The sequence below is a fragment of the Taeniopygia guttata genome, chromosome 5 (assembly GCF_048771995.1).
Source record: "Taeniopygia guttata chromosome 5, bTaeGut7.mat, whole genome shotgun sequence".
NCBI lineage: Eukaryota > Metazoa > Chordata > Aves > Passeriformes > Estrildidae > Taeniopygia > Taeniopygia guttata.
The window spans coordinates 53,248,963-53,271,680 of NC_133030.1; the positions used below are offsets into that span (position 1 = coordinate 53,248,963).

Sequence of the window (22,718 nt, forward strand, 5' to 3'; positions counted from 1 at the left end):
TGTGTCATGGCCTCAGCTGAGTAAGGCAGTGCTCATACCAAGGGACACCTTATCTTGTAAGCAGAGTCTTAAATAGAAACATATGTGGTGGTGGGCCTGGCTAGGCCAGGGTTATGTGAGAACCCCGGGATTGATTCAGGGGTCTCGTGTGGTGGTAAAGTCTCTCCTCCAACCCATGCTTCCAAAGAAAAACTCCGCAGCCTCTTGTTGTTCGGTCTCAAGGCAGTTTATTGCTGGTTATCTAAAAGATTGTCCTCGCCTGCTGCGGCTGCTTTGGTCTGCGGCCCAGGCAGAGGCACACACTCTCCTGACACCCTCACTGTCCGGTGTCTCCGTCGTCTCTCCCCCCACCCAAGGCTGCTACTATCTTTTATATGATATATTACGTATTATATGTTTACAGATTTTCCCCAATACCTACTATCTATGTTACAATGTGCTCTTCTACTCTAAACCAATCCATGAGTGCCAACATCACCAAGAACATGGAGGCAAGGAAGAAGAAGGAGGAAGAACAGGATCAGGCCCACTTTCCTCCATCTTAGAACTCCTGACCCCCATGTACAAAGTAAAACACCCCCTGTACAATACTAAAAAATTTTCCCCTCTAATTTGTGACTACTTTTACTATACCATCTAACTCTCTGTGACCGCTTGTTCCACCTTCAAAGTTGGTAATTCATTCCATGGCTCAAACTCAAGATCACAGCTGTTTTCAGCTGCTTGCCAGGGTCTAAAATGCTTCTGACCTGGAACCTCTAAAAATGTCTGAGGGACATTTTGGGTTCCGACAGGGTTATAGCCAACTAGGTAAAGAAAACAAGAATGAGAAATGTGGGGGAAATAAAACCTTTTTTCCTCCTGTAACTCTGAAAGTTAACAGATGCTCTATTTGCAGTACTTCCCTGCAGACCATATTGTTTTATCAATTGGCTCATAAAGAAGCAAAAGATGGTTTAGATTTGCAGGAATTACTGGGTATTCGCTGCAGTAATTCCTGATTTTAAGCATGTTAGTTTCTGCTCTGCAGATCTTCATGTTTTTATGGCAGATGACGTGCAGGCAGATGTGTCTGTTTATGAATGCTCTGTGTGAGTTTATCTGCCAGTGAAGAGCAGTGGATATCCCCTTCTCACACTCACTTGCACCCCTGGGCAGAAACTGTAATAAAAAGAGTGAACTGACAAGATCAGAAGAGCAAATAATAATGAAAGACTTTTCAATGAATAATGAGATTGTATCAACGGATACCAGTTCACGACATGATCCTCGGGGTGCAGGATTTGGTGCTGTTAATTGTGGCATGAAAGCAACACTTAATACACATTACATTTTTAGTTTTACTTCTCTGCATAACAATCTTATTTTGGTTTAACAGTAAAATGAATATCCAAAGGAGCTGTTCACTTACAGATTCACTGAACCCACAAGTCTATTTAAAAATGTGCATCTTTACAAGCAAAAGAGGAAAAGAGCCAAATGTTTAGCAGATTTATGAGGTTATTCTTTATCAAGTTACAAAGAAAACTGCAGGAACGTGTAGGGATCTATGCAGAAGCTATGGCAGCATCCTGATTGCACTTCATCATGTACCACTGTCTCATCTTTGCTTCCCACTGCAGTAATCCCCAGGATGCCCATCCTTGTCTCAATACCTCTTCAAAATGCTAATAGAGGCTGGCTTTCAGGAATTCTGCTACATTATGGTAAGGAGCAATGACTAATTCATTATATTTATCCTACAGAATATTAGATATTTATTTAAAGTGATTTTCTGTTGCCAAGCTGTCAAGGTTGTAGGCAAGGCTGCATTCTTCAGAGACAAATGGATGGCACTATGGATTTGAAAATACCCATTTTTATGGGCAGGTCAGAGAAAATATGTTGTTGATGTGTCTTTTGCCTTAGGCTTTACCTACTGCAAAAATCTGTGTCATGTTGGAGTTCTTCCACATGAAGAAGGCAGTGGCAAGAACATTATTCCAATGTGACAGGTCTTTCTTGTGATGAACATGTGGGATAAAAGGAAGTGACAGATGTATGACTCTTGGATTGGCTTAGAAAAAGACTGGATTGTCCTTGCCCACAGCTTAATTTTATATTTTTAATGTTATTTTTTAACTCGTCCTAGGAGCTCAGCAAAATAATTTAAAAGAATTAACATGGTCATAGAGAAATGAAAGAAATGGAGACGTCAGCTGAGCTAGTGTTAAGGAGCAAAACATTTTGCAAAAAGAAAAAGAAGTTGTGTGAATGGGTAGAAAAGGAGAAGTTCCTCTGCTGGAGGCCACACAAGGCAGGCTGTTCAGCCTTGCAGCTTGAAGCTGTCACTCTAAGGACTGATTGCCTGACACTCAAACTTCTAGCCACAAAGGCTCCTCTGTGGAAATGGAGAAGTTACTGGAGACTGGTTACTACTTAAATGAACTACTTAGATGGTCTAGAAAGAGGAGGTGGCATTAATTTCTAGGAGTAAAGGAGTAAAATGGTCTATGAGGAAAAATGTCCTATTCTGAATTTTGGAATATTCATTCATATTAATTGCAGATTATTTTAATATGGAAGTGAATTCTTATTAATTGACTACCTAAACAAGGACAATTTCCCAACCAAATAAAAATAGTAAGGGCTAGATTATTTACAGTACTTGACTCTTTAATATTATTTTCTCCTCTAGAATTTTGAAATTTACATTTCCTGTCACCCTTTGACACTTTCTTTTAATAATGACTTGTGTAGAAGAAAACTTCAAGTCCCTTCCTTTCCCCCATGACTAAAGGAATGGTTTATCTAAATGCTCTCTGGGGAGCTAAAGTACTTCACTCTCAGGAAATTTTTCTCTGATTTATCAGAGTCGTGTGGCAAGGCTGACTTTTCCTCTCTGGGTTCATCCTTGCAGGTGAGTGCACAGAATCCATTCTTGCAGGGAAGAGCTGTGATGAGCTGGATTTGTGCCCAAGCCCTTCTTGGACCCTGCAGAGCCCAGGGCCAGACCAGCATCTCTGCACTCCTCACAGAGCTTGACACAGTGGCCAACCTATTACTGCTGCATTATTGTTATACTTCTCTCTCCTCACCACTCCACATCTTGGACTCTTCCTTGTGTGGATTTTGATATTTCTAAAGAAATCCATGCCCAATGTGTGTATGTCTTTATATTCTGTTCCCCTAATCACTTGTATCTGTTTAATATACATTGCAAAATACCCTGGGGTATTGATTGGGAAGATTTGGTAAGCTGTCTGAAAAATTTTAAGTGTAGTACAGGGGATAAACATAATGTAGTTATGTCTTTTCTGTGTGAATTAGCCTCTCCGTTTTTTTATTAAAATATATCTCTGCTATTTACTTTGTAAAATCTCATGTTGGGTAAAGGTATTTAAGGTTGGTGTTTCCCCTCCCCTCACCCCAATCAACCCCAGGTCCTTGAGAACATTTTGAGAAAATCTCAATAAGCTCTTTTCAAGGCAAAGCAGGGGAGATACATTACAATAAAATACTCTGTTCAAATATCCAGCCCCTCAGACCCTGTTAAATAGTGTCTTTTTGGCAGCATCCCAATTCAAACTGCCATAACCAAGTATAATGACTACATTTAATAACTATTAAAAATATATATAGAAAAGGAAACAGCTACCATGCAAATTCCTTGAACAAAGCTAGAATTTTGCTTCTAACCCCTCTAGTAACTTACTCAAGACTTTGTCTCTTAATTCAGTTTGGGGGGTTGGTGTTGTAGTTGTTTTTTATATTAATTTAATATTTTATATTATATTTATATTATTATATAATTTTAAAATATTAATTTAATTGTGGCTGTTTGGAATTGCTGGGGAGCCCTGCAGGGAGGGGCAGGTGAGGCAGTGCCAGGGAGCTGGAGTGGTGTTTGCTGCAGGCTGTGGTTATGGAGACTCTGCTGGACAGAGCCAGATTTGATCCCCACAATGGGGACCCTGTTTCTGCTCACTGGGGCTGGAGGAGAGAACTCTCCTGGCAGAAGGAAAGGCTGCAGAATGGATTGCTGGCTGTAACTGGTTAAGTTTTACTATAAGGGAAGTGCAGCACTTCCTTCCCATCTGACTGCTGGGATCAAATCCAAAGAAAATTAAAGATGGATATATTTTTATGAACAAGCAGATAGGAAACTCACTGCAGTGTGTTTCTTGTGTTGATATTCAGGATGGTAATTTTAGCTGTTGCCCCCAGAGTTTGTGTAGATGGGAGAGACTACCTTTTGATCAAGAGAAATGTGACAACCTTTGTTCCATGTCATAAGACCAGCTGTCTTGAATCAGCAATTCTCTCCTGTGCCATTGCAGAGCTTTGCTGAAATTTCATTTTTCTCCTTAACTATCCTGAGTTATACTGTAACTCTACAATCTTTTTTTTTTTTTTTTTTTTTTTTTTTTTTTTTTTTTTTTTGGTAGTGAATCTGGTTTAAAAAGCCTTTGCAGCTCATGGCCCCATCAGCTGTGCTGGCACAACTTTGTCCATCTTGAAAGTCAGACTGACCCTTCAAAATTGAAAAACCCTTTGTTTGGGGAAGAGATATTTTAAACTACCTTTTCCATTAAGAAAAGTGTACATGGCACTTTTTGAATAACCTCAGTATTTCTCCATGGCATTCAGAGATCTGGCTCACAGTTTAAATATTTTCCAATGACATTCCAAGATTCAGTTTTCTTTTGCTCTGGAGCCTGGCAAAAATTTGAACACTGGGATTTCTTAATTCCATTTATTATAGCTATTCATATATTTCCTAATAATATTAAGTCTCTCAGGTATTCTTTTCATAGCAGCTTAGAAATATTAATGTCCTCTTGAGAAGAGGCTAAAGCAAACCTTCCCTTATTTATGTCAGGGGTGTCATTGTCCAGGTCTAAGCCAGCCACCTTCCTGCCTTCATTCAGTCAGCACAGAGATTTCTTCAAAGCATGAAATTCCTCATTACATGGTGATTTTTTTTCCAGCTCTCCAATGGTTCCTGCTTCTCTCCACTGGCTGATAAAGATGCTGAGGATAATAATGCTTCAGACGTACACATGCAAAATAGACATCTAGCATGTAAATATCTAAAAGTAGGTAAAATGAAGCTTACTTTGTGTAACTAGCTCAATGACATACAAGTCATGTTTGGCAGAGGCAAGGACTGAATCCATATCTCCCAAGACATAAATCTAATAATTCACGGGAAGCTTGCTTTTCTGGGCCTGTAACTGCCCAGGGAAGAGCAGCATGAAGAGATTTTGCAACTAATTTGATTCTAGCTGAGACAGCCTTTCAGTAAGTTGATTGTAATGACCTGTTTGATGGGAAAACCTCAAGAAATGAAGAATGTTATTTCCCTGGATACCAGGAGCTCTATGCCTCTGCATGTGCTAACAGCTTTCTCCCTTTGAACAGGTCTGGATCCTGAGTGTACTTCTTGTTTTGCCTGATTAAAAAGCTGTCTGATATTTAGCATTTTTCTCTGTGAGAGAAAAGACACTTATATTGGTGGAGACACTTATATTAGACAGTTTTCTTTCTCCACTGCGCTAAACACGTGATCTGCCTGAGTCTCTTGCTGAACTAGCTTCTTTACTTCTCAGTCTTTCCAATTTTCAGACAACTTGAATGACTTTACAAACCCTCTAAAAAATTGTCAATATCAGAACTTCAACCACTGTCTTCAAACTGGACTTTCTTCTGTCTGAAACTGTGGCAAAATTATCATTCTGCTCTATTCACTTCTATCATGGTTACACAAATACTACTCTTGTTATTTCTGTCATGGCTTGCTGCTGGGATGTGGAGTTGTTCAACCAGCCTGATTTTCAGAGTCAGTGGCCTTTCCCTAGTCTCTCCTTTCCAGAGCACAACCCATTCCCTTTACTTCTTCCTTCCCATATTTTGCATTATGGTTTGCAAAGCACCCTCATAGATTTTATACTTTTAAATGTCTGGGGGAAAACATCTTTTGACTGAATGGGAATGTCTTATGGATGGTACTGGCCATTTGAATTTATTTGCTTATCTACATTTAACAACATTGCTAATATTTTTTATCTCATTTTATCAGCAATAATTTTGTGTTTACTTTTAGGACCCTGTTGAGAGCATAGCTTTGTGCTGAGACCTGTTCAAATCACTGAGCTGTCCTGATCCTGTCTCTGAACAGACTCTTTTAAATGGAAATACCACAGTGTTTGCTGCTTTTTGAGGTGACTTTTACTACAACCCTTCTGCTAACTGCTTTTGATATTGTATCATGTTTATTTAGTAATCACAATCATATGAAGTGGTACTTGTCAATTCTTACTATCCAAATATATCTACTCAATTGCCTTTACAAAATAAATTGTGGTTCACATAATTTTTCCTAAAAATATGTTGACTTCCATTATTTATACTCTTCTGATTTAATTTTCCAGTAGCTGAACAACATAAACAGTGAGTTTGTGTTTTCTGCAACCTCAATTTTCCCCATTCTATGCTTGACCTCTTGGATGTTAGTACAGTTGGTTCAGAATTATCTCTACATTCAGAATCTTATTTAAAATTAACATCAGCTTAACACATTAGAGTGTATTTCTAATTTAGTTTGCAGTAGGAAGCTGGGAATCTGTTCAGCTGGTTCTTTTATGAATCTTAGGTGGAAATTTATGTAGGGTCCTCTTTTTTATAAGAAGGATTTTGCAAGTGTTTGCTAAGACACATTGCTTAACATTGTAGTTTCCATTGAATTGGGAAGTTGGGTTGCAATCTGTAGTAAAAAAATGTTCAGCCTTAAAGCAAAGAGTGGCACAAGGGCTCTGCCTCCCACCAAGGTTAGCCAAGGGAGAAGGGAAAAGTGCTCATCTGTTTTCTGGCTCATGTGCAAGGACTTGAAGTGCCACAAAACGGCCCAGTTAGGTCAGAATGAGGCATTTCCTTGCAAACCTGGTGCAAGAAGCACATTAAAGCTACTGTACACTCAGGAGGAGCTGCTGCATGTTTGGACTACACAGAGTTAGAGAGACAATACGGGGGAACCTTTGCCCAGCACAATTGTCCTTGAGGCTCACCCCAACAGCAGAAGCATTTAGTAAATCTCTGGGTGCTGCATAGAGAGATTTTGGAAATTTCTTCTGGAAAACATCAGAGATTAAAACTGTCCATAATGAACTTCTCTAATTTTGACACCATTGATTTATTTTCTTAACTGTGGTGTCTGTCAGGTGCCACTGATTTGAAAGTTAGTTGCTGCTTATAACCCAATTCATTTACTTTCAGAGGCAGCTCTCTAGAAACAGAGAAAAGCAAAACCCACACCCCAAAACAAAATGAAAACCACAAAAATTCCTTGTAAACACACAATGTTAAAATTAATTTTTTTTTTCCTCTTTTGGTAATTTGGGTTTATTTTCCACTTCTTTAGGGGATGGTCTTTCAGTCATTGACACTGAAATAATTTGACAGCTTCCTGCCAAAAGAATAAAAAAAGCCCTGGGAGCCTGGTAGGTAAACTGTTCTCTGCCATTAAGAAAATGAGATTTAATGCCTTAACCAAGTCCTATTTCATGGTGAAAAATACAGCTTTACTTGTTTATGGAAAACATAAGTATTGGTCAGGATGTTAGGCCCCTGAACCTGTCTGAAGAAGAAAGAAAAAGAATAGACTCAGAGTTGTGAACACTGTTTAACCCTTAGGGCTTTGATCTTAGGAAGGAACTTTAGAGAGACTCTTTTTGATCATAGTTGAGGATGAAATGAGAAATATTTGACAGCAAATAGACCCTAAAAAACTGAAGATTAGAAGCCAGACCCAAGTGCACCATTCTACAAAATCTCTTATCTTTCTGGTCCTGTTGATTATCTTCTGGTTCCTTCCATCTCACTGTTCAAAAGTATTTATAGGAACATAATTTTAAATTCAGTGAAACTTTTAATCTGGTTAGTCTGATTTTTGTCCTCAGCCACGGGTTTATGACTTGGTTTATTGGCTTTTGTTTTCCTTGTATTTACACATCATTCTGTTTGAATTTATTCTCCACACAATGTAGTACATTGCATACTAGTTGTCTTCAGAATTGACATCTAATTTACTGGTCCTTTACTTAATTCTTCCTGTCATAACATCTTATGCTTGAAAAGTGCAAATATAATTTGTTTTTTAGCTTCTGATATTTATTTATTGAGAGAAATGTGCTAATGCGGATGGACACTGAAGAGCTGTGTTGATTCTCATTAGTGATAAGAAATTTGTCGAGGCTTTAGACAAAAATCTCTGATATAATGGTTTTTTTATCCCAATTTTTAGCTCCATCTTTAAATATTAACAAATATCCTTTCTGTTCTGCCACTCCAAACAAAGAGAATTAATACTTTCCCCATCAATGAGTATATTTTGGCTGAGTAAGAGGTCAAACTTCAGGTAATCTGGCAGCTAGAAAGTGATGTTGGATGCCTCTGCACTAGTCTCAAGCTTCATCAGAAGTCATAAGAGCTGTACTAGGACATAAGGAGATCCTCTTTGTTCTGAATTAAAACTTTGTGAAATCTCCTTCTGTAACCTGCTGTGGTAAGGAAACCTCCTGGTGTGCTCCAGAATCTAGCTCCAGTAAATGTGTAAAGTCATCAGCAAAACAACAGTTTGGTTCTCTCTCAATTCATCTTAAACCACTGTAGGAAAATATAACTTTATATAGATATTTTTTGAAGTATATTTTAATCCACATAGGTAGGAGGAAATAACTGCTTTCATTGAAGGCAATAGAAGAGTTATACTATTTAAACCTCATCACAGCCTGTGCTAACTGGTTTTGGTGCTAAAAGTAGGCACTGCTGGAAGGTACAGAAACACTTCCTACCACTCTGGCAGGATTTCAAAGTCCATATTTTCCAGCAGAATAGATACAGAAGGTTGATTTCCAGCAATGTCTTAATTGCTGTTTGATAGTTAACAAGGATGCAGCTTAAGAGCTGGCAGGAGATGCCATGGCAGATTTTAGCTTCTCTAGATCTGCCTGTGTGAAGATCCAGGCATTCATAAATAATTTAGCCAACTCAGTCAAAACAACTTGTTTTTTTAATAGTTTTTCTATACCAGCAAGAAGACCACTGTGATCACTCACCTGATGCATCTAGCTCCTGTCATAAATATTTCAGTCAGCAATTCCTATGCTTGAAGAATATAATTTTTGTTTTATATTGGTAAATAACTGCCAGAAGAACCTGCAGAAAACTGGATGACTCTTCAGGAGGAGATTGTTGCTTAGCTGGAGAAGGCTGAGTCTGACACATGTCCTCTGCATGTCCCGGCTCAGTAAGTGTTGGAACTCAAAATGTCCCTCAGACATTTTTGGAGGTTCCAGGCCCTGGTCAGAAGCATTTGAGACCCTGGCAGGCAGCTGGAAACAGCTGTGATTTTGGATTTGAACCATGGAACGATTTACCAACCTTGCAGGAAGAACAAGAAGTCACAAATGTTTAGATATTATAGTAGAAGTAGTCACAAAGTAGAAGGAAGAATTTTTGTGTGCTGTACAGGGAGGTTTTAGGTCTTGTACATGGGGGTCAGACGTTTTAAGATGGAGAGATTTGGGCCTGCCCTGTCCTCCCTCTTTCTTCTTCCTTACCTCCATGTTCTTGGTGATGTTGGCACTCACAGATTGGGTTAGAGTAGAAAAGCACCATTTAATATAGGTAATAGGCCTTGGGGAAAAACTATAAACATGTAACATGTAATGTACCATATAAAAGATAGAAAAGCACCATTTAATATAGGTAATAGGCACTGGGGAAAAACTGTAACCATATAACATGTAATGTACCATATAAAAGACAGCAGCAGCCCTGGGCGGGGGAGAGAAGAAGCAGGCGGGAGTCAGAGAGGATGTCAGGGTGTGTGTGTGCCTCTGCCTGAGTGTGAGCAAACCACAGCAGCTCAAGAAGAAAATCTTTTAGATAACTTGCAATAAACTACCTTGAGACTGAACAACAGAAGACTGCTGAGCCTTTCTTTGAAAGCACGGGTTGGAGGAAAGACCTTTCCACCACACAGAGCCACCCCAGTCCTAGAGGTGAGCTCCAGCAAGTAAGAACCAGCCTGGAGGCATCTCAGTGCTCCACGTGCCTGAGGTCACCGCCAGAGCAGCTTGTCTAGTCCTTGGGCTTGGCATCTTGTGAGAGTGTGCTCTGCTTTGAATGGACATGCAAGTCTGTCCAGTCTTCCTTGGGAAGCCCTTGTCAAGGTTTACCCCATGCCAGCCTCAGAGAGAAGAAAAGCTGCCCTTGAATATGGCTTAGACCACTGTAGGAGAATATAACTGAGGTTACTCAGGGCTTTGTCATAAAGGTGGATGGGTGTGTGAGGACTATAGGAGAAATGGAAATGAAAAATGCAAGTGAAACAGTGAGATCTTTAAGCTGTACAACATGCTATTATCACTGTCACAGTCAGGTGACCATGGACTTGTTAGAAGCTTAGAATTGAAAACCTTAATTCATTCTTTATAGGAACAAAAGCTCCTGAATTATGCAACAGCCTAACATGTTCCTAGTACAGGTGACTCAGCTTCTAGATGCATTATTTAAAGAGTTCTATGATATCAGTCTGCTGCTATGGAACTGCAATCCATACCTCCCTTTTTCACTGGTGTGTCTTTACAAATCCTAAATCTAATTGCAATCATTGAAAACAGTCCTACAAAGACTTGTGCAAACTTCTGCAGTTTGCATTCATCTTTATCCACCTTTGCAGCTGCCTCCAGCAGCGTTTTCAGTATACAGCAGAACTGATGCTGACTCCCTTCTAATTTTGGAGAATGAAAGCTGGAACCATATTTGCATTTCTAGTCTGTGAAAAGACATTTCAAAACCACCTAAACTCTGCTGAGGGATTGTCTGAAAGATGTGGAGCAACATCAGGACAGCAGTATAAGGTGCTCAAGTGCTCTGTGATAAGGAAGGAAGAGGTGTAAACAGAACCTTGCAGGTTTGAACTTCATGCCAAGACAGAGCCCTGTACCTTGTCTCAGGTCAGGATTTTAATGATTATGTGATACAGGTGCACAAAAAAAACCCCTTAAGTTATGGCTTATCTTCAAGCTTCAGTCAGTAAACCATTGAACAGAAGCTGCACATCTCATATCACTTGAACAACTTCTGCACCTCTAGAAGGTCACAGAAATGTCTGAAGGGACCTCAATGATCATCTGGTACTGATGTGCATTTCTTTTTGTTGATGTTGTAGTGTCGCTTAAATAAAGTGGCCTGAACATATAAAATATTCAGGGATTATCTCTAAGACTCATTTTGCATTAGTAATCTGTTACTATAAGGTTTTCTTCAACTTGACACTCTAAAAACTCTGACCTGTATTTCAAAATGCAATGGACAAATAAATTTTAAAGTAGAATTTGCTTTCTAGGCTTAAAACTAGAAGTTATTACCCTGTGCTCATAGCATGAATGAGATGTACCACATTTCTTCCAAGAGAAGATTACAAATCAACAATCTCATTGGGATAAAATATGGTGCCAGTACGTGTGTGAGTAACCTTTGAACCTTTTCATAACACTGATGTTAATTTCTCTCTTCTCTCAAATTTCAACCTTTTTAAAGGCACTTTTAATGGCACTCCTTAAAGTGTAACAAAACATGGCTGGCTATTTCTATAGTGATTGCAGATGATGCCACCTCCTGACTACTGGGAAGAAGTGTTGGATAATAGTCAGAACTGAAAAGTGAGATAGAACAGAAAATGTGCTCATTTTTCTGCTTCCTAACTACATGCAACAGAACTTTTTGATGATATTTACTACCAGGCCCCATTCTCAAATTTACTCTAAGTTACTCTGTATATTAACCTGAGCAGGATCCTGAAAGCCATATAATTGTCCTGGTATTTCTAACTGTGGAAAACCAGGGGTTAACAAGCACTGAATATATTTGGAAAATGAATGGCATGAGAGTGCAGAGGAGCTAATTAATGCTCCTACCTTTTCAAATGCCTGCTGAGATCAGGACAAGAAAAATGTGTTTTGCCCTTTAAGAAAAAATTGAAAACAATGTCAATTATGACAGTAGTATTGGAAGAAAAAAAGCAGGTGCCATATGGTGTTATGACACATACAGGCACCACAATGATGATTGCTCACTAAAATGAATAGAAATTTACTGATGGCATGTTACTGCTTTCCCTGGTATTGCAGTAGTGCTTGGGAGATTTATTCATGAATCAGGACACCAGTAAAGAGCAAAATGCCACATAGAGAAGAAAAATGAACAGATCCCAGGTTCAATGGGGATCAGCCTAAGCATACCTGAGCCAAATCCTGTGTTCTAGTAGAAAGGAGCCTGGTTTTGTTAGTTAGGAGAGTCCTTTAGGATTCGTGCTTCTACATCTGCATCATTCTTTTGAATTCTTCCTCGAAACATGACTCTTGCCAAAGACAGAGAATTCTTTGACCTCATCAGCTGCTGAAAAATCTGTCAGGTTTCTGATATGTCAGCTAGTATTTACACATTTTGTATGAACAGAGATCAAGAGTGAGGTGGGGAGTGCTGTCTTGCACAGGAGATCTGTGCTGTCTCAGAGATGCTGATGCTTATCTATGTGTCGTTACATGGTCATGCTTAGAAGAGGATAAATTACTTTTTGTGGTCTACTTTAGGCATTTCTCTGTCTTTGGATATAATAATTCTGTATCAAAACTGAGTATGTTGGTAACTCTTGGTATGTCCTCTTAGCCTTCCTATCTGCTTTGCTTTGCTCTCTCTCCCCCCACTAGCTCCTCTTTCAAGCAATCAGTCTCTGTCACTTTTGCCTTAGCCAGACTCAGCCTGCAGCCAGCTGGCTTTCAGCTGACTCCCTGACTTCTGTGAAATATTCTGTGGATTCCTCTAGCTTAGATTATTTGTTGCAAGCCCACAGCATGCCTTTTTTTTTTTACTTCTGGCACAGAACATGGTCCCTGAAAGAGTACATGATGTGAAAGAAAACCCGTCATCTGCTGCTGAGTCAACACACTCAAGTGTGTGAATCCAAGGACAGAAGTCCTACAACTGCAGAACACTTCCAATAATTTGGCCTCTGTCTCCGTGAGGCACAAAGGTTTTCAGAAGCCTGTTACTGCCCATATAAAGGCACCAAATACAGAGCAATGCTCAGAAAATGCTGAGCTGAAGGCCAAAGGTGTATTGGACTGGGGAGGACCCCACAAGTTAATGACTCTCACTCCGTGCTGCTCCAGCTGGGCTGGAACTGCTGACCCTAAACTGATCATATTTCATCAGTGTGACTCAGCAGTGGAACTGATCCTAATAAAAGTTGTTCTAGTCCTCTGGGGATTTGCAACCTTTGTCTAATACTCAGGCTAGATTTATTAAAGGCTAATGAGTATCCATTTGTTATTGCAGCAGAAGTGTTTTTTAGTTTAAATAGCTTTTAGCCTCTGCTAAGTTTATAGAAACTTAGACTGATGAGTTTATAGAAAGCAGTAAGAATTCCCACAACCTTTACTCTCTTAGGCCACACAAGCCAGCATCTTTTAATCTCATCTCAGAAGATAAATTCTTCATTTCCTTGATTATTGTAGTTCTGTTACACAGTGAATTAATCTTCCTTGCATCTGGATGCCCGAGACTGCATATTGTATTCCAGATGGCCTCATCATGGTCTTGTTCTCTAAAAATGCCTCACAAGGGACATCTGAAACCAAATGATTTTTCCAACTATGATTGACTAATCAAGCCAGAATTTTATTGCTTTCTGGCACCTCTAGTGGGCAATCCCCAATTTATAACATATTTTTTTCATTAGTTGAGAGCACAGTTTTGGCCTGCCTGTGGGTGGGCACATGTCTGAGCAAAGTGGGGAAGAAAAGTGCCTTTGCAGCTCAGTAGAGTGGCTGCAGCCAGTGGAGTGACAGAGACAGTTTCCCCCCAAAATTGATTTGTGTTCTATCTGATGCAGAAAGTACTAATCTATTTCTATTGACTAAGAAACAACAAGGGAATTTCATGTTCCTAAATTTGGTGACTTAGACGGGCTGAGCCTGGCCAAAGACGTGCACTGCAAAATTTCATGCTCTTCCTATGAGCCAGGGTCACCCATTATCTTCTGTTCTTCCCAGTTCCCACCACAGCAGCACAACTGATGGAACTGATATAGGACTAATTGTAGGAAGGCTTTATTATATATGCTTTCTCTGATCATAAAACTCAGTTCCCTAGAAGGACAGTGGTTCAGCTGCCTTTTCACTTAGCATGATCATATCCTGTTGCCATGTGGTAATGTTTTATCTTCTATCTTCTGTATGACTGTGCTTCACTTCTCTTTGGGCTATCCTGAACATCAATTTCTTCATTCTCCTTTAAACAACTTACTTTATTCTTGTGCTACTATTTACACAGACAAAGATTGTTTTGCTACATATTTTGGTTTCCCTTGTGTAGTCTAACATACCTTGAGTTTTGGCAATTATTTCTATGATTTATGACAAAAAAGTTTCTCATTCCAGGCCTCTCAGATTCTCTGTTTATTCAAAACATTACCTGCAAGGAAGCTTCTCGTTCAGTGAATTTCAGAAATGCTCTATACAACTTTTTCCTCCTAATCCACAGTGAATAATCCTGTATCCTTGATTTCAAGAGCTTTCAGGCCTTTTAAACATTCCAGATTCTTAAATTCTTCAGTCCAGTTAAACAGCCCGTTTAATTCTCCTGAATTCTACCAGTCCAGATTAATATTCCTCTCTGATATTCACTATTAATTCCAAAGTCAGATCTGCACATACAAACCTGTTACTCTGTTTCTGAGGTATCACTCAAAAGAGAAAAGAGTGTTTTCCTGTACATATTTTCTTTAATGGCAATCATTTTAGTGTTTCCACAAGCCAGTACTGGTTGAGATTCTCAAACTAACTCTCCTTGGGGTGGATCATATCCTCTTTACAACTTCATGGACCTTCCCTGTGCCATGGTAGTGACTAAGCAACTTTCTTTAATTGCATTCTTTTCTCTCAGTAGAAAACATCTCCAATAGATCTTCTGATAAAAATTAGAGTCAAATAAGGAAGAAAAGAAATGAACTTGGATTATGCTGCACTTCTAACTGTGGCTGCAACTGTTCCCATGACAATCAGTGAATTAGTTTCAGTCTAACCAGTATCACACATTTCAATTTACTGGATTTTAGTTACTTCTTCTATTTTATTGGGAGAATTGTGGAAGAAAAATCTTATATCATGGGAACTGTTCTTTCAGGCCATTCACATCACTCTGAGATGAACAATTTCTCAGTTCTCCTTCCAAGTTTATAAATACAGCTCAGACAAAATTATATCTCTTGTGCGGAGAGAATGAAATATAGGTATTTTTTTACCCAGAAATCAGTCATCTAACTGTGTGACTTGCAACTAGATTGAAGTAATTACACTGAAATTATGAGGTGTGTAACAGCAGAAGGACTTGGAAAATTTAGGGATTAATTTTTTGGCTTACAGTGCTATCCACAGCAAGTGATTATCCAAGCTCTGTTTTTTCTTACAATTTCTTACACATTCCTCAGGTATATGTGTCGTTCCTAATAGACCAGAGACTGAGAAGAGGATCTTTAAAACTCAAGATTTGAGCTAAAGGTGATCCTGTAAGGGTAAGGTTTGAAACAGACTTGTGTCTCCTGGTGGCATAGAGAGGATACATCTGCTCATTTAAAATAAACCATGGGCTTTGGACTTTGCTTGACAGCTTATTTGATTGACAGTCTAATTTTGGGTGTGTGTTCTCTTGTGTGCTCTCTGTCTCGCTTCTCCTCTTCTCCTTCACCCCGCACCTCCTCCCCACTGAAATTAAAGGTAGGATCTTGGAGATCTCTATTTGATCATCTAAACTTCTGTGAGATGTGATTTCTTTCTCAGTTTGTGTCTTGGGATGTTTGGCTGAAGTAATTTTATCTCCTTGGACCATGTTAAAGCAGGTTTGGGATTTCAGCTATGCTTGCAGGAACTAATTAATAGGACATAAATGTGTTATTGGAAGGAAATGTTTACCCCTAATTTTGAAAATAAGGTAAATTTGAAGATTTCTTCATCCTCACAGGAGGAAAAAAGGTCTGCTACAAAAAAAAAAAAAAAAAAACCACCACTTGCATGTACCTTTTAATTGGATTATTTAATCAAGATGCTTTTGATTTGAACATTATTGTTTTGTATTGCAGTCTGGAGGAACTGATCAGTCTGAGATTCAACTCCCCATGGATATCCAACAGCCCTTGGCTGCAAAGCAGGATGGTCTTGTAAACTACCTGGAAAAGTCTCTTAAGGGTTGTCTCAGAGCATTCCATAATCTGGAATTTGTATTTCAGCTCCATTTAAATTCTTTAACTCTTTGCTCACTGGAAAAGAAAATGAACTTTTACTGCTGTTCTGCCATTCTATACAGGCATCTGTGTATTTCAAGCACATAGGAATTTATGTAAAATACAAGCTGGTGATTTAAATTGGGTTGTAGGAAGAGCACTGGGAAAGGCTGAACAAATATAATAGAACTAGTTCATTCATCATTTTAACAGCATTTGGCTTGGCTCATAAAGAGATTGGCAGCTCCTATTGCTCATACAAGGACTTATGCCACTATTAAAGAATGATGCCTCGACTACTTCTGCTCTAAACTGCACTGTATGACAAACCCCAGTGGACAGAATTCTATTTAATAGTTAGCACCTAAATGCTAACTAATAAAGGAAAGTGGAAGGGTAGTGCCTAGAAGCAGCAATTGCAACATTAAAACCTGATTTTAGGGAGAAGAATAATACCTTAGACAAAAATTTAGGCTCTGCATATTAAAACGTTAGTTGTTTCCAGATTAAAATCTGTTGACTTTTACAAATTCATGTTGCATTAAAACAGAAAGATGTAATAGGATTAAAACTTCATTGAAACATGACTTCTGCTCTAAATACTTAGTTGATATGACTTAGCTACTGTGGGGAAATCTTGCTTGATACTCTCCTAAGTCTTCTGAAACTCGTCTCTGACTTTCACCAATCTCTGCATCCAAGGTTTTAAAGAATATTCTGTCAAATCATATAGGTTCCCACAGATTCAGGACTTCTGCTGCAAAAATGAAGGATGAGTGAGGTAGACAAACTCACTGATTTTGGCTAACAATGCCCTTTCAGAACTACTCCCTCCAGAGAACTGCAGTGCAAAGAGCTCCTGCACGTTTCTCCTTTGTGAAATGGAATCCCTGGGCTGCTGATGTATCCTGTAGTCTATTTTTGCTCGGAATCACTGTTGTACCTCATGGAAACTGTTGTTCATTCAAGGCAGATGGTGCAGAGAAGTCATCCAGACAAGGACCCAAATGGCAAATTATGAGACACTTTGGTGCTGTTTCTGACACTGAGTGTTCACTTGAGTCTGCAGTTACAAACTGAACACCCTTCTTTTCTAGAATTTATTTTCTAAATGAAAAGCTGAAGTTTGCCCTTAATAATCTGACACTGCTTGAGAAAAAGAATTCAACATCATAATTTTGGAGATCAAGCATCAGACTGGGTAATTTTCCACTGAAAAGTAGCTTAATCAAAGCCTTTCTACCAGTTTTATAAAAAGTCTTCTAGGCTTTTATTTTCTGTTCCCACTAAGTTAAAGTTACTCCCTCAGAGAACAAGGTGAGTGCCTGTCTATCTTGGATGCTCCCAAATCATATCTCAACTCTTATGAATCTTTACTGATACCTTTATTTATGTGTTTCCCCCTTGAGAATAGCTGGGGATAGCTCCTAACTGGCTGCTGAGGCCTTCAGTACAAATGGAGTTGCAATTTGCTAATGGGCTATGCAGAAAAGGATGGGTCAGGAAAAGCTGTGGGAGGTGAATATAAAAATGGCCTGGTAATGTATCTAACCAGGGAGGAATGAAATACAAATTTTTGTCTCACATTTGTTGTGTTCTCATGGTTCATCCTTCTGGCCTAAAGGTTGCATCAGCTTATGTTTTCCAAGCCATTTAAATGAAACCAATAAAAGGTCTAAACAAGAAAAGATCTGTGGGGTAGGGATACATCTACTCTACTATCTGGTTGAGAGCAGAAGTGCCCAGAGTAGTGCACGAGAACAGACCAAGCACAGAGTCATTATTTCCCAAAATATCCCCCAGACTCTAGGAATTTTTAATTAAATTACTTCCTTACTTACAGGTAATACTATAACAAAGTAGTAATTTCTTATTGCTTTCTTAATCCAGATGTGATTTTAAGATTCATAGTATCCTGTGGCAGAAAGGTCTTTACCTAGGTGCTATGTGGGTAAAAACAGGGTAAGTCCTGTTTTGAATTTATCACTTGCCCTTGCCATTTGATGTTTTTTGGTTCTTATATTGGTTATGATGAGAAATTACTTCAATTGACTTGTTCCTTGCTTTTCTAGGCATTTCATGTGTCTTTCCTGAGATCTTCTCTCTCTGCCATGTCTTCAACAAGCTGGAGAGCCCTATCTGCATGGAACATGCTTCAGTGTTCTCACCCTGTTGCTCTTCACAGTATTTTCTTTTCTTTCATGTATTTTTTGAGGTGGAGAAACCTAAGTGGCATACAATCATAGCTTATGGATGCACCACAGACTTACTAAGGGGCTTAATGAGAAAGATGGGGACAGACATTTTAGTAGTGCCTGGTGTGATAGTAGTGCCTTTGTTCCTGATAGCACAAGGGGTGATGGTTTTAAACTAAAGAGGATAGATTCAGACTAGATATAAGAAAGAAACTTTTTACTATGAGGATGAAACACACAGGTTGCACTGAGAGGTGATGGATGCCCCATCCCTGGAATCAACCCTTCAGTCAAGGTCAGGTTGCATGGGGCTCTGAGCAACCTGATCTGGTTGTGGATGTCCCAACTCATTGCAGGGGGCTTGGACTAGATGACTTTTAAAGGTCCCTTCTAACCCAAGCTGTTCTGGGACTCTATGATAGCAGACAGAATCATTTTAATCTGGTGTTTTATCAGAAATAACTCTTATGACTCAAGCCCATGAGTGGTAATAGCTGGTTATGAATCTCTCAGGGCATGTGTGAGGTTAGCGCTGGGTTTCTGACATTCTGTCAGTCACTGCTTGGAAACCCTTCTGTGGATTGTCACCATCACCTTTTAGCCCCATGGCCCTGACTATTGCTCTGTTGTCATTGCACTGATTGACTAATTTCTACAGGTCATTTCTAAATCCACACAGACCTGACATCAAGTCTCGTTTTTTTTCACTCACAAAATGGACCACTTATACATTTCATTTCCAACCTTTCAACATTTCTTAACAAGATAAAAGTACAGATTTATAACCAATATTATCAATTAAACAAAAATTTAAATGTAACCATTCATGTCTTTTGTACCTTTTCTACATGGAACATTTGTTTCAGGTACAGAGATTTTATAACATTAACAACTTCAATGTCTTTGTTCTGGCTTCCAGTAAGCACTGTAATGGACATCACACCTTTCTGGGGCAGATAGTTTATGAGTATGGAGGGATGGATCTGGAGTCAGCCAGTTTGCTGAGATGTATGATTGTATCATGTCTGCCTATGTGTCATACTGTGTCTACTCCCTTCTTTTTTATTCTGGAGTTCTGTCTTTAGCCATTGAAGATATTGTTTCTGGATCCAGTCTGCTTGATATCCTGTTCTGGTTAAGTACATGCACTGCCAGCTTAAGGGTTTAATTTCCCTGTTTTGCATAGTGTTTGGTTGGAGAAGAAATAAGAATAATTGGGTGCAATAATGGTCTGTTCATGCCTGCAAAGTAAAATGAACACATTCACAGGCTCACTTCCTTCTGCTCTTGGTGCAGTCTGTTTTACTCAGGCTGATTTGCAGTGGAAGCTTATCTCTAGGTCCTGGCTGTGAGAGGAAAAGTAAATAAGCCCAAGCAATTAGTGTAATGTTCATGCAGGTGCAAAGAGCCTGCATAAAGCCCTATTCACTCTTGTCTTCAAACCCCTTTAATCATCATTGTGGAGCTCAAGTTGTATACGAGGCTTTTGGGTGGTGTATTTCCCAGACAGAGTATTTGAGTGCTGCTATTTCACTACAGAAATCCTCAGCCCTAGAGACATATCTGGTACCAAAATAATTCTGAACATCTTCTCAGTCCTTGACGGAATGAGCCACTTCTGTAATGAGTGGACAAACTGTAGAGTCTCCAAGGTCATTTGAAAGATTATTGTGCTGCTTAATAGCACTGAAAAAAAAAAAAAAAAAAAATCTGATCTATGTAATTCTACATACAATAGATAAATGTGGCAAATATTAAGTGATGGGATTCAAAGGCTACTGAAAAACATCCACACTACATTGGCAATTATCACAGCCCATCTAATGAAATGTGAACTTTTGTGGAAATCAATATATCACTGGGATTGTCTTTTCTGTAATTTAATATTTATAAAATTATTTTTCCTTAGTGATGAAATTTACTTTTGTTTGCTTGCCCTGATAGTACTTTCAAATTGAGCAGTTAAAATGTTGTTGAGACAATTTCCCAAAAAAGCTTTATTCATGTTACTGAAATTCACAATAACTGCTTATTTCTTTCTCATGTGGTGCATCCTAAAAGTGAGGGATTAATCTATCAGGTTTAGATTAATGGTGGACCAAGGGGATAATTTCAGGCAAAAATACTATAATATTTTCTGCAACAAAGCTCTTCCTTTAAGGACAAAAAAAATTACAAGGCTATTGAACTGATACTTGTATTCTCTGGTAGACTACAACAACAAAAAAAGGGCAATTTTAGCCCATTTATTAAGAAAAGCTTTAGGTATAAGCAAATAGCTGAGCAAAGTGAATATTATGTACTTTATTTTTGGATGAGGGATTTGTATTGACTCATAGATTTTAGAGTTCAAATATAATATTTAATCAGCTAATGTAATCTCATCTATAAATTAGTTCATTGAATTCCAGTCTTGCACTAAGACCAAAATATGTGTTGGCTGAGGAGCACCTGTAATTTATGCAAGCTTATCTTCTTGCGTTTTTCTCTTTTTTTTTTTTTTTTCCCCTAAAACATGATGTATCTCAGACACAGAACTTAAAGGTAGATGAAAATATTGGGCATTTATCATCATCATCCCTTGTCAGTTATCAAACTTTGACTCCATCTGCTACCACATGTCTCATTTGTGCACATGTTTTTCTCTTGGTGTCTTCTCCTCCCAGGCTGACAGAATAACACATTTTTTGCTCCCAGAGGGTATTTACAGAGAGGACAGAGAAAGAGAGCTGGGGAAATAAGAGACAAGAGCTGTCATCAAGTCAATCTTTCCATTCCCCTCTCCCTTTGGGAATTTAAGGCCAGCCTCATATCTGAGTATTGAAACTGGTCCAGACATATCACTGAGGTGGGTCATATTGGAATTTTGAAGGAGTTGTAGGTGATGGGATAGAAGGAGGCAAGAAGGTGTGCCAGGGGGATCTACACAAGAGTCTCAGGCTTCTAAGCTCTTACTCCCACTCCTCGGGAGTACAGGACTTCATCTCTCCTCACTGCCATTAGCTGACAATCCCTCCTTCCTTTCCAAATTCCTGGGAGTGCATAAAGAAGGTGGAGGAGGTGAGATGGGAAAAAACTTCAAACCTTTTCTAGACTCAAGACTTTAGGTTTGGGTAATTTTGCACTCAGTGGAATTATTTACCTAGAACGATGACTGAACCCCGAGAAAATGGTAATTTTGATTATTGTTTGCATGTCATGCAGTAGTTTTTTTCCAATTGCTTTCTCATCTACCATTCCAAGTTTATCCAATTCCAAACATGCACTAATCTATATTGTTCCAAAGTTCCCTGCTGGTGCATTCATCCTTTTCATGGGGAAGTGATTGATACATCATGTGCCTGAAATCCATGAGTATCTCAGACACATTTCTGGTGCATGACTGTATGTAAGTAGATCCAGGTATAAGGAACACTAGCAAGAACACCTCACTGGGGAGCTGGTTGTATATTCAGGCCGTGAGTAATATCTGAATCACTGTATAATTGCTTCAAAGAGATGCAGAAGCCAGCTGCTACAGAATATGGAGGATAGTAACTACTGGCCTTCTTGGGAATTTTTGTAGTTCTGTACTCAATGTATTTTCCCAGTTATGAGTTCATGTAAACTTGACATGTGAAATGTAAGGTTTTACTTGCCCTTTACTTTGGCTTTGTACAAATATATTCAAATTATCCTCTTTTATTGGCAGTGCAAATGTAAGGTATGTTTTCAATTATCATGAATAAATTAATCTTGTAGACACCTGATTGCTAAATCTTTTGAATTACTTGATTTGCACACTTGTTTTTAAAAAAAAAAATTAAAAAATTAGGGGAGATGTAGTTGAAAAACAAATATAAGAGTTGTGGGAAAATGAAACTGTCCTTTTCAATCTTGGACATTTTTTGTTCTTCATTATGGCAAAACAGATGTCTGAGTTTCAGCACAAAAACTAGATGACTTCTGAGAGTCAACTCTCAGATGATTTTTGATAGTCATGAATAATCACTATTATGCTCAAGAAAAGGGTGAGGGTTTTGTCTATAACACATTTAAAATAGGCTTAATACAGCATGGCTGAGTTGAAAAGCACTGACTAAGTTGGAGTTTTTCTTTGTGAGCATACAGCAGCTGCAGAGATCTGTTCTGGGAAGGAAATTTGGTGAACGTGGGGAAAGGTGGAAAATGTCCAGGAGAAATAAAACTGGAGTCCATGG

General features: G+C 38.8%; 1 protein-coding gene and 1 long non-coding RNA gene across 23 annotated transcripts in view; one reads left to right on the top strand and one right to left on the bottom strand.

Moving 5' to 3' along the window:
- BEGAIN (brain enriched guanylate kinase associated) overlaps positions 1-22,718 on the bottom strand; it is a 159,699-nt gene that overhangs the window by 15,367 nt on the left and 121,614 nt on the right. The gene's annotated exons all lie outside the window — the stretch shown is intronic.
- LOC140684340 (uncharacterized) lies at positions 4,392-21,449 on the top strand. Its single transcript, XR_012056503.1, has 2 exons — positions 4,392-6,203; positions 7,400-21,449. It is a non-coding gene; the product is annotated as an uncharacterized lncRNA (long non-coding RNA).